Source organism: Poecilia reticulata, chromosome 6, assembly GCF_904066995.2.
Source record: "Poecilia reticulata chromosome 6, P_reticulata-male-v2, whole genome shotgun sequence".
Lineage (NCBI taxonomy): Eukaryota > Metazoa > Chordata > Actinopteri > Cyprinodontiformes > Poeciliidae > Poecilia > Poecilia reticulata.
Window position 1 is genome coordinate 18395794 of NC_088835.1, and position 12306 is coordinate 18408099.

General features: G+C 37.7%; 1 protein-coding gene across 1 annotated transcript in view; it reads left to right on the forward strand.

Moving 5' to 3' along the window:
- The window catches only part of znf469 (zinc finger protein 469), a 238014-nt gene that overhangs the window by 85512 nt on the left and 140196 nt on the right, over positions 1–12306 (forward strand). The window contains exon 3 of the mRNA XM_017305413.2: positions 2553–2608. The gene's annotated coding sequence lies outside the window, so the exon portion shown is untranslated. The remainder of the gene's footprint in view (positions 1–2552; positions 2609–12306) is intronic.

The following is a 12306-nucleotide window of genomic DNA, read 5'->3' on the forward strand; positions in this document are numbered from 1 at the left end:
TCAATTAATGCCTGGTCACAGCTTGGTTTATTTATTTTCTCTGGGTGGTACCTTCTTGCCGTGATTTGTGTTTTTACACAGCCTCTGTGGGAGCACCGGGAAGCTGTAAAAACACTGCCATTGCATCACTGCAGTGCTTCTTTTTATTAACACTCAATTTGAACTTGACCCTTTTTGGTACACTTTGTTCTTATGTGTACTAAATTGAGAAATTACTTACCTATCTGTTTTATTTAGTATATAATATTAGACTGACATTGGTGCCAGAACCTCTCTCTATAATTTTCTCGGTTCTTATTTTTTAGTTGCTTTTCAATGCACACACAAAAACAGTCATAATTATGTTCAAAGATGCTCTGCATTGAAATTGACAGTGCATGAGATATCATGTGAAAATTTGCAGATGTGAAAAGATGGTAAAGACATGAAAAAAACTTTAAGAGGTAAATGCAGCAGCATTTACATTTTGCACAAATGCATATCACACATTTATACAGATTTGTATAAAAAAAATAGAGACAGAACTGATACAATCAGGTGCATAGAGTGATTTTTGAAACAATTCAGAGCAGAACTTGAACATGTTCATGATATCAAGTATGGCTGTTCTAAGCGATTATTTTAGTAATCAGGTACTCTTGCGATTACTCTTATTGAGTAATTGAATAAAAAGTGTCATAAAATATTAGTAAATACTGCCATTACTACAGTATTAATAATGCATATGTGTACATCCCTAACAATTACTTTTCTGTAGGTTAGTAAATTTATTTTCTGATTCATCGGTAAATCTACACTTTTGCTAAGCATCAGCTAGAGCACAGGAGCCCACTGTGTTAGTCTCCACTCCACTTGTCTAACTACACCTACCATGGACCTTGCTGCCGTTTGCTCCAATCCAGCCACTAGGCAGCAGCTCTGGGAGGAGAAAGGCTGTTGTATTCTGTACATCATACCAGTCATTTTAAGGATGCCTGTAGGTCACTCAAAAATGATAAAAATCTGGGTATTACCATCCATTAATGAAATTAATGACACGATGCAGACCGAACTTGAAAATTCAGTATGGTTATACTGCTAGCACTTCATAGGCGGAGGCGAGAACATTGTGCAACACAAATAATCATCTTGCTGGAAAAGGGTGTGTTAAATAGTAAAACATAACATAACAAAGCTTCAAGGCAGATAATTTGCCTTAAGGAATTTGAATAATCGAGGTCCTCGAATGATTCGAGGAATCGTTACGGCCCTAATGACTTGACAAAGAAGTTTTTTTTAAAGGAATCAGCAATTTCATACAAAAAGGCATAAGAACGTCATGTATAATTTGAATGTAATTGCTGGGTTGTTTTGCTAGAGATTAATAATATTTAGACTGCTGGATGCTGCAAAAGGTCATGTTCCCTTCACTATGCTGCGTGTAAGCTGCGTGTAGGGGTGGGGATATTGACATTTCCAAAAGGACTTGCAGATGAAACTGCAGCAAAAGCTGGTTCACCAAGGTTTGACTCTGGGGAATTCTACACAAATGCACAGATTTATGTTTCAAAACAACTTAAGAAAATTGTTATTTTTGTCCCACTTCACAGTTATGCACTGCTTTGTGTTCCATCATGTAATTCACAACACAAGTGTTTGGTTAGACTAGGGAATGTGGCAAAACATTGTAACTTGTAACACACATCACATACATGGATCTGGAATTGTTTTAAAATTGCTTATAGTACTTTGGACATGGCCTTTGTCAGTGTGGAGAAACAAAAACAGGCAAAAAGCAGCTGTATATGGATATGAATCCATCCAATTCTGTGTTTATGCAGACATTAGGACTGAACATCTATTGCAAGAGCTTTTCTCCTGCTTTTTGGACCTGTTCCCTCCTCATTTCATTGTATCCTTCGACTCAGCCTTGCCCAGCTCATTAGAGTCTAATTCTCTTCACGTGTGGACAGGCAGAACAGTAGTTTGTTTGTGTTACAGAATAATCCTTAATCAATCCAAACCAAACTACAGTGTCTCATTATCTCCTGGAGCGTACCAGCTTTGTACAGACGGAAACATGCATGTCTGGTTTAAACAGGGTCCTATAAAAAGGGCACAGAAGAAGCTTGAACAGACCATTCTAATGTATATGCACAGACAGACAAATGAGCACATAAATGGTGATAGGGCTGAATGAACCTGATGCATGGTGTGACTTTTGAAAGAACGCAGAAGAGAACTTGGACATGTGTTCATAATGTTAAGGCAAATAAAAGTTTTTTTTTAAAAGGAAAAAAAAAGATGACTTCAGTCAAACAAAAGACACGTAAGAACTTCATACATCATTTGAATGTAATTGTTGGATATTTTGCCAGAGATTAATAATAGACAGAACGCTGGATGCTGCAAAGCATCATATTTTTTTCATTAGGCAGAAAGCAAGCTGCAACACGGGGTGAGGATATTAGATACACTAAAAGTTGGATCTATGTGGGCCCTACAGTAGGCACCACATGTTACTCAGGACTTTCCCAACTGCATTTCCTCATTATCGGATCTCTCCTTTCCAGATCTTTCATCGCTCCTTGGCACTGATTCCACAGAGAGAACGTCTGCACACCAAAAAGTAAGTTCGTGTGATGTGGTCACACTTAGAGACATTTCTGTCTTTTTCCTCCTTGTGTCTGTTCTTGTCATGCATTCATATGGAGTTCTGATTCCACTTCACACACACAAACATATTCTGTTGAAAAGCTTGAGTGACACGCTTCAAAGCTCTGATTTCCTACCGCCCCCTGGGAGGAGCTGTCCATTACAGTGACAGGCTTGACTTTTTAAAAATATTATTTCATATCAGGCCAGCGAGGTTAGAAAGAGACAGATGCTGTCAGTGAGTGATGGATGAGCTTCTTTTGAAAGGCCATCAGGGAAATAATAGGAGGCCCATCGAGCCATGAAAGCACAAAGCTAAGCTAGGACAGTGTTCACTGTCTTCCCCTTCCCTGCTCACATCTTGGTAACTGTCAGCTTGAAAAATGTAACCAATTAGAAAGTATGATAATGTAAAGGTGGTTTGATGTGACGGATTGTGAAATAGCTGTGGTGGCCGTGATTATCAGAGAGGCAGTAACAAAAAAAGCAAAAGTTAAACAATAAAAGATGCGTGAAAAAGCTGCAGCTCTGTTACAGAAAATGTCTTTTTCAGTTTTTATTTTGATTCAATTCTTTATATGTTTTTAATTAAAGGTATTCATAGAATTTAACACTACATTTGAAAATAAATCTAGAGAGACGTCATTAAAATTGATATAAAGTTTCAGAAAGAAACACAATTTGATGACAACAATCAAACATAGACTCAGATGGTGTTACAAAATCACAAAATGGAATAATGAGTTTTGGTCTCAAGAAAAAATCCTGACAGAAAATGTTTAGACGTCAGTTTGTGACATTATACTCAATGGTCATAGGGTAATACAATGATCTAAAGCGCGCCACTACTCAAAAAATTTATTAAATTAATTATTTTGGAGTGGCCAAGTCAAAGTCTGTACTCAAATCTGATTGCTTTGGGGTCAGATAAGTTCATGTTTAAAAACCCTTCAAAAAAAAAAAAAAAAAAAAAAATATATATATATATATATATATATAAGTTTGATGGGAGTTGTTACAGCCAAGGGCTACACAACCATTTAGTGGGCAACTACTTTTTCACATAAATAACTTATTTGGTGTGAATAGCTTCTTCCACTCTGTGAATAAAATCACCATTTGACAAGTGAATCTTGTAATTTATTTCAATTTTCTTTAAAGGGTTTCCTGAATTTTGTATTTTCTGAAATGAAAATTTATTTGACGTCATATATTGAGTCTAAAACAAAAGAAAAAATAGAAGAAATCTACTAAGATCCATGTAGTTTGTCCCAGCCCTGTCTGTGTGTTTTACACGAGGAAACAGAGCACCCATGTTGCTTTTACAAATCCATGAGGCTGTCTGCTATTTTTTCATTTGATTATCAAAAAACATTAACAAGTCTAATTAAACAAAGTTCATCATGTTCAAGTCACAGATGTAAACGTAGATTTATTCCCTTTGCAACTCATTAAAATATATTATTGGATGTTTAAACAGGAAAGTAATACAGAAACATTTTCTTCACGGCAGCACTATCACACCCTTATTTCTCTAAAAGTTGAGCAGAATTGAGGCCATGGAGACAAATAGGCAGCATTTACTAGCCCCCAATTCCCTTTTTAATTAAAACATTTTGACTTAATGTTTCGTCTGACGCCAGACTTGGGACCAGTACCGGAGAATGACTCAGAGCTAAAGAAAAAGAGCCCAAAGAAGAGAAAGATGGACGGAGACAGAGATTGAGGACTTCTTAGTCAAAACAAACTGTGCAGACAGACAAACCATAGACAAATTATCTAGTTTGTCTTTATAGTTCCATATAGCTCATGGTTTAAGGCTGCTCTTATAATGATTTATTTTCACACATAAAAAGGCTAGAGCTTAGATGTGTGCATGAGTCCTGTTGGGGTTGATAGTTGACAAATGCAATTAATCTTAAACCAGTCATACACCCACGCTTTCTCTGCTCTTGTTTTAATGCCCACAATCAAAAGTCTTGGCCACAGTTTGACTAACTTAATCTCAATAAATGCCTCACCAATTCTGCAGACGGCTAAAAAGCAGTAAACACGAACTGTCCCAGTTTTCAATTTGACAATGCTATTCGAGAAGTAAACCAAAGTGGGTCCAGGAAAACCTATGCTATTAAAACAGTGACATCAGTGTGGTAAAATCATAACACACTGGCTTTGAAAGCATTTAGCTGACACTGTGAGAGTTTTCCACGGGGGTATTTAGCTGAGAGAAACAGCAGAGCTCTGGTGTCCGCAAACTCATGGAGAATAGCAACAATGCCGAGGTTCAACAGCCCTACCTGTCTAATTTAAGTTGTTTTTTTAAGTGTTCAGCGTGCAAACTTTACAGAAACCTTTGTTAATGCAATAGAAAGCACTATGGTAATATTTTAGAAATACCACAATATGCTAATCCGTGTGTGCATGTTTGTGTGTGGGAAGAGGATATGACTTAGCACATGCTGTCTTGCCAAGGATGTGTCTTGGACTGTGTTGAGGGTTGGGACTGTGTCTGTTTGTGGGCGCGGGATTGTTTTTTACCATCTTTGATCTAATTGCTGTGAAGAGTTGATTTAGTGTGCCTATAAGTCAAGCTTTTCTCACTTGGCTGAGGCCAATCCAATGCTCCGATATCAAAATCTCCCTACCTCAGACCCAGAGTTACCTTGTAAATCCATTAAGACATAAATTACCAGAAGAATGGTTCAGTTTGGTGCTGCGGCTTTTTAAGGGGTAATCAGCAGAAAGGATAACACTGTTTATATGTTCTCTGGTAGCAGAGGAAAATGTTCATGTGTGCTGGGGTAAAGGAAGGGAAACGGAGGGAAGCTGTGGCGTCTAGTCCTTCGCCAGCCGCCTTGACCACTGGCATGTCTGTCTCTGTTGCTCTACCCCAAACAGCCATGTTAGTTTGTTCATCTCTTAAAATGTACAATCTCTTCTGACTCTCTGCGAGGTATGAATGGGAACATCGGGGCGCCTCATGTGGGGAGGTGGATGATTCAAGTGGCTGTCGGTATTCTTTTTCCATCAACATCTTTTTACCCACAGCTGATTGCTACCACATTGATGATGGTTAGTCAGGGGGGACTGCTGTATATTTTAGAGCCGCTGTGCCAGACCGGCTTCATTCTTTGTGGCATGAAGAGTCGGGTATCAGCCTCTGGCCTGTTGCCACCCTAGCATCACTGTCACATCCCACATCCCCAATTCTGTCCCTGATCCACATCTCTACTAAAGCCCTGGCTGTGGCTTCAGTAGTTTTATTGATCTGCAGTTGTGTTTTCAAGAGTCAACAAAGACACTAGTTGAGAGTTAAGGAATTCAGCTAAGAGCTCTTTGGATAATTTCACAAAGACTCTTTTGTTTTATACATGACTTATCCAAATTAGTTTTCTTTTTTCCAACCCCAAATCCCTGCTGTTTCCCGCAGCCTGTCTCCCCGCTCTGCCTCATCTCATCTCTGTGTAGAATATGACCCTTTTGCTATCAACCTCCAACATTATATTTGACTCATTTTCCAGACTTCTCAGCTCTCTTGGTCTGGGTTTTATAAGAGCAACAACTTTATATTCATGTCTCATGCAATTTAATCCAGAAATTAGAAACTGTAAAATTTTGAGTCAGCATGGAACTAATTTTGTAAGTGTGCATTAAACCAAACCAGAATAAACCTTTTGGCCTCTTTTTTTTATTTCTTTCTGGCACACCTATGCACCCCTTGTTTAGCTTGTTTTATCTCTGGAAACTGTTACTCCTATCCAGAAACATTCACATTACAGCATTGATACATGATAAATATAGGCATGTATAAGCATGACCATAGTCAAGTATTGAACATATGCATTTGTTTTAAAGCAATGTATTCTCCTGAGTACATATGAAAATAGTGAATGTTGTGTCTTCCCCTTGCTTTTATTATTAAGTAAAAAAAACAAAAAACTATTGGGTACACTTTTTCATTTGCAAATCACTCAATCACATGGTAGCTTCTCAATGGATTTAGGCATCTGGACATGTTGAGGAAATCTTTGTGAAGGTCAACCCATCTTCAGAATGAAGAAAAACGAATTTAAGGGACTTTGAACACTGTTAGTGTCAGATGGGCTGATCTCAGCATTTCAGAAACTGTTGATCTACATGGATTATCACCAGAACCATACCTTGGGTTTATTTAGAATGAGCTGAAAAAGTTGTGTATGTGACATATAACACAATCTCTTTTTGTACAACCCATCGGTCCTTGAAGCAGGTGGTCTACAGAAGCAGAAGAGCACACTAAGTGCCATTCCTATTACCTGAGAACAGGAAAATGAGGCTACACTGGACACAAGTGCATCGAATTTGAACAAAAACAGATTAGCACAATGTTGACTGTGCTGACGAGTCTCAATTTAAACTGTAATATTCAGATGGTTGCTTACGGTGTCCAACATTTAGAGATCATTTGCAGCCCTTAGAATCTGTTTTTGTTTCTTCCGACCACAGTCAGTTCTGGAAGAGTCCAAATGTGATCCTCTAGCAAATGGATCTGATACCAATGGAGACACTTTTTGTCATTTTTAAACATAATAGCATGGACCCAACTTGTATATCAACGGCTTACAAATCAGCTTTCTTAGCACACTTTAGGGCCTTTATGTATCAGATGAACATTGGCAAAACGTCACTCCCGGCTGGTGAATTGTTGCTGTCCATGATCAAATGTGCCCATGTCTAGAATAACACACCATATTTCAAAGCTCAAATTATCTCAAACTTGACAATGAGTTCATTGTACTTCAGTGGCCTCAACTGTCACCAGAACTTTGTCTACAGCTCAAAAATCTGCAGTGACTGTGTGATGCCAACATGTCAACATCTACCAGAATCTCTGGACAATGTTTCCGGCTCATGGTTGAATCTGTGCCATGAATAACTGTTGCATTTTTGATGGCAAAAGGGAGACCAATTCAGTAAAAGCAAGGTGTATCTAATGAAGTGGCGGATGAGTGTATTTCAAACTAATCCAGACTCCCAAAAGCCTTTTAGGAAGTGGAAGGGCTGCAGTTTGGAGGTGTGGCGGTTGTGTACAGATGTACATCATTCTTCTATGCGACATTTATGGAAAGGTTTATTACAGCAACAATCAAGGAGCTTTATTAGCACCCAATTACTGCCATAAAATTTCTTGGATCTGCTCCTTTCTCCTCAAGTTCTTCTTAGTACTATTAAAAACAAGGAACTGCCAAACCTTAGATCCACAGAGACAGAATATTTGCCCAATTGCATCAGTTTGTTGCAATTATTAGTACAGAGTGCACATCTGCTAAAGAGTACATAAGAGTGCTAAGTTATGTAAAAGCTGCTTTACCTCTAATAAGAGGTAAACCAGAGAGAAAAAAAGAGGCCAAGCGTACATGGACCACAGTTGAAGAAGACGATGATGGTTATTGGCCTGAAAAAGTTACACTTTCTCTCAACCTACACTTACACCTCGCTTTAGACATAGTTCACTTACATTAAAAACAATGGTGGTGAGATCGGAGATTGTATTATACACAGAGATGATTGCCAGGAGCTGATGCAATACAGAACTGCTTGTTTGAAGAACAGAATTTCATTTTCAATAGCCACCACAAATCTAGCCAACACTTTGATACAACCGCAAAAGCACAGAGCTCGTCCTAAAATATATTCTTCTGCGGTTGTAAATGCAAAGCTTCTTCTTGATGTTTCTGGGATGTCTTCCAGCTCATGTTGAGAGCTCTTTGGGCACCATTGTAGAGATTCCACATCACAGAAGAGGCTGCTGAATTTGTTCTGTTTCACCAGAGACCTGGGTAATATGCAGGATTTATCTTCACTCTGACTTTATACTCTAAGGTAATGTTAGAAATGAAGAGCTTCAGTCCTTCTGGGAGTTTTACGGAAGGAAATGATCATGAAGACTGTCCAGCACTGGCAGCAGAATGGCTGCTTCATTACACGGACAGGTCCAGTAGTTGTATCGAAATGAATTGCTTTAAGGAGGTATTTCCTTGAGACAGACAGACTGCTTAGAATGACTGATGATAGGGCTTTAAAGGACCCAAAAGACTTCTGCTTTCTGCTGTATTGTAATATTATTAAAGCCTGTAGTTATCTTGCTTTCTTTCTACACACTTCACAACCATTTTCAGAAGAAGAGCTCTCTTCCCACATGAACAATTTTCTAAACCACCCCAGTGTTTTCCTGTTTTTTTCTCGCCTGCACAATAAAGAGTTGAAAACAATTACTTCCAGTAAACAAGATTCTGAAAGCTAAAGAAAAAAAACAAGATCCCTGCCAATCAGAGCTCAATCACAATCGTTTTTTTTTTTTTTTTTAATAATCCAAAATTCAAGTAATTTTAAAATACAATCCTGTAAAACATTCCATCCGTTATGTAGAGCTTGGATATTTCGTGTTGTGACAATTGACATAGTCATTCAAGACATGCAGTTGACCAGTCTGACCTTTGGGCACAGTAGTCATTACTGACTGCCAGTACTTTGATGCATTAAATGCCAAAGCCTGACAGCATTTCCTAATTTTCAGTAGAATCCCAGTGGATTAATATAAAGGAACTTCTTTTTTCAGATGTGAAAAGGAAACATAACGTTAGTTTATATCAGTATGTGGATGAAAGAATATATTTATCACTATGCCCAAATGCTTATGAATCTGCAGCTGCGCTGTATTGTGTTTGAATTATATTTAGTATTTTCTGTTTTTAACACATCTTTAATTTTTAGTTTTTCTCTGGAAATGTCGCTGTAGAAAAAGATTTTATTTTTCAACAATTTCATAATGATCATTCCTCAATGCATGCCTTCCAAGAGTCATTTGAGGTCTGCTTTGACAATCTGTGTCTTAAAGTGTATTTCTTAGTACTTATTCTTCTATAATGAAATGTTGGTATGTGAATACAATAAATAGTACTTACCAACAGAAATCACTTAGTTGTTTGTTTCATCAGTGATCCTAATTTACCCTGTTTTGTAAGACTCTTTGGCCTGGAAACCAGAGTAATATAGAATTAAACAATATGTAACATCTTGCCATATTTGTAATTATTTAGAGCTTTAAAATATTAAGGAATTTTTCTAAGAAGAGAATCAAGTTTCTATATATAATGGTTTAGTTGAATTTGCAATAGTTTGTCTACAGCTGCAAAATAAAGGAAGGAATGCACAAATGGGAATGTTTTGTAACAAAATTGATCTCAGATTTGGCAAATAGGTGAACTGAAACCTCCAGAAACCCAGTTATTGTTTTTTTTTTTTTATTTTGTTTTTCTTTTAATGTTAGACACAAAGTATGTTGCATAGTAGAAATAGGAACTCGAGAACCATTGCAGCTGGGTTTTTCTTCAGTGAAAACACATTTTTCAAAAAATAATGTTTGCTCATTCTGATTTGGATGCTGTGCTGCTGAAAAGTTCTGCTGCTACTCCTGCCACTTTTTCAACATCTGTTATGATGCGTAACCATGTAAACTGAAAACTTGTTTGCACATGGGAGCATCTAACTAAGCTTTCGAAGCCCAAATAATGCCTGGAATAAAACCCCAAATTCACATGAGTTGATGAGAACACGTCATAAATGTATGCCAGAGGAAAAATTAACCGCATGAGGAAAGAGAAAAGTTAAAATGTGTTTTCCTCAATTGTCATGAGTAATATCTGAATGTTGGCAAAAAGAGAAATTAAAGTGCTGTGAAGAATACAATAAGCGTACTGGGAATGAAGCATTGCATCTGTATTCCTTTAAGACAGATCTGCAAAAGAGTGTTTCAAGTACTTATTCTCAACCTGAATCTCAAACTTTGTATTGTATACAAAAATATTGCAGGCAGAGCATAAAGAATAAGAGAGAAGAGAGTGAGCTTCTGTCAAGTGGGCTTGTTTGTTGTTACTCTGTAGATGTGGATCTGTGTGCTGTAGGTTTTTGTCCGTCTCATGAACCTGGACAGTTCATAACATTGACAGAAACTCACAAGAGATCGCTTTTGGATAAACGGTGACAGCAAAAATGTAATTTCATATGCCTTGTTTCTTCTTCCAAGCTTGATCACACAACCTAATTCATCAATCCAGCTAAGCATTTTCAGTTTTTGCATATTTTTGCATATGGAAATTAATTAAGTACTGTACATTATAATTAATTATTTTCCTCTTGTACTTCTATTGTCCTATTTTCCTATTTCTGTAATTTGGTTTCTACCTGCCATCCGGCTTTTGTTTCATGCTCCGGTTTCATTATTTGACGTCAGGCCTCAGTAGTTATTTTGATCTGGAGGGTTTTTTATTTCCCAGCAAATTGTTTTGGTTGTTTAAGCCAGAAAGCGAGTGAATAGGCTTTACTGCTTCTTTTGTTTGAAGCCATTTGGCTTGACTGATTATGGAAGGTTGCCTCACAGATGTATGCATTAAGGAGAAAAAAAGGCTCTCTGGAGGACATGAATAGAGAATGGATGAATGTACAGTGCTCCTGTTGTGCTAAAATGTGCAGTTGTGCCTTTGAGAGTCTGCATGCGGTTCAGGATGTTAGTGTATGCGGCTGTTTCCGCATCTTGTCTCCAGGCAGCCCGAGTTGCCACATGATTGATGACTTGTGTACTAAAGTGAAAGTCTCTTAAATTAAACCAAAATGGTGCTCAGAATGCATGACTTCATCAGACCTGCTCAACTCTATGTAGGTTTAATGAAATGTGGCAAATTCTTCTCCTTCAACTCAGACCATGCATTTTATTCCTCAGTAAGGCCGTTTGCTCGACCGTGTCCTTTAGCTGCCATTACTGCGAGTGCTCACACACTGGATGATTTGCAGCAACTGAGCTCATTTTTGTGTCATTATGACACTGTGGTTATTAGTAAGATATATGACACTTGTTTTAAAGCACTTAAAGTCACATCTTACGGCATTAGAGTCATAGTCTGCTCCACTGCTCTGGGAGGAGAATAAAAACAGCAAATTGAAAGTGTACTCATATTGAATACAAAATAATATGGGAACAGATTTTTTTCTTCTATTTTTCTCCCACCTTTCCTGCCTTTAAGGCATGCCTTATGACATGGCATTTATTACTCAACAAAAAAATATATATGGAGTTATTCTAAGCTAAGCTAAAAGCATGCATCTCTGAGTTTTTACATTTACATGTCCTGGGGTGGCAGAGCCTCCTCAGCAGCAGCTGTAACAGTATCTAACTGACTCGTCTTTTGCTAGACTTGTATTATGTTGATCAAATTCATGCATTGCCTCACCTTGTGTAATGTAGCTGGGTCACATGGGGACTAGTGCCCACCTCCAGTGGACAGGTCATTAGCCCATCATAGGATTATCAAATTCAAGTCTGCTATTCAACCAACACATAAAAACATGACAAAAAATACTTGAGTTGATGTTGTTCAGTGGCAGATAAGTAAAAATTGAAGCATTTTGAGTGACCAGGAGCCTGTGCAAATGTGTATTTTGTAAAAGTTAACAAAATGCCTGATTTGTCTTTAAAAAAAAGTGGATCTCTACTTGCTTAAACTGAATTGAAGAAATCAAATCAAATGGTGTACTGAAGTCTTCTTCTAATAAAAATTAAGAGAAGCATTAACTCAAAGTCCTACAAATGATGACCAAAACTTGACTGATCACCAACACCTCCATCTTCCTGCCATG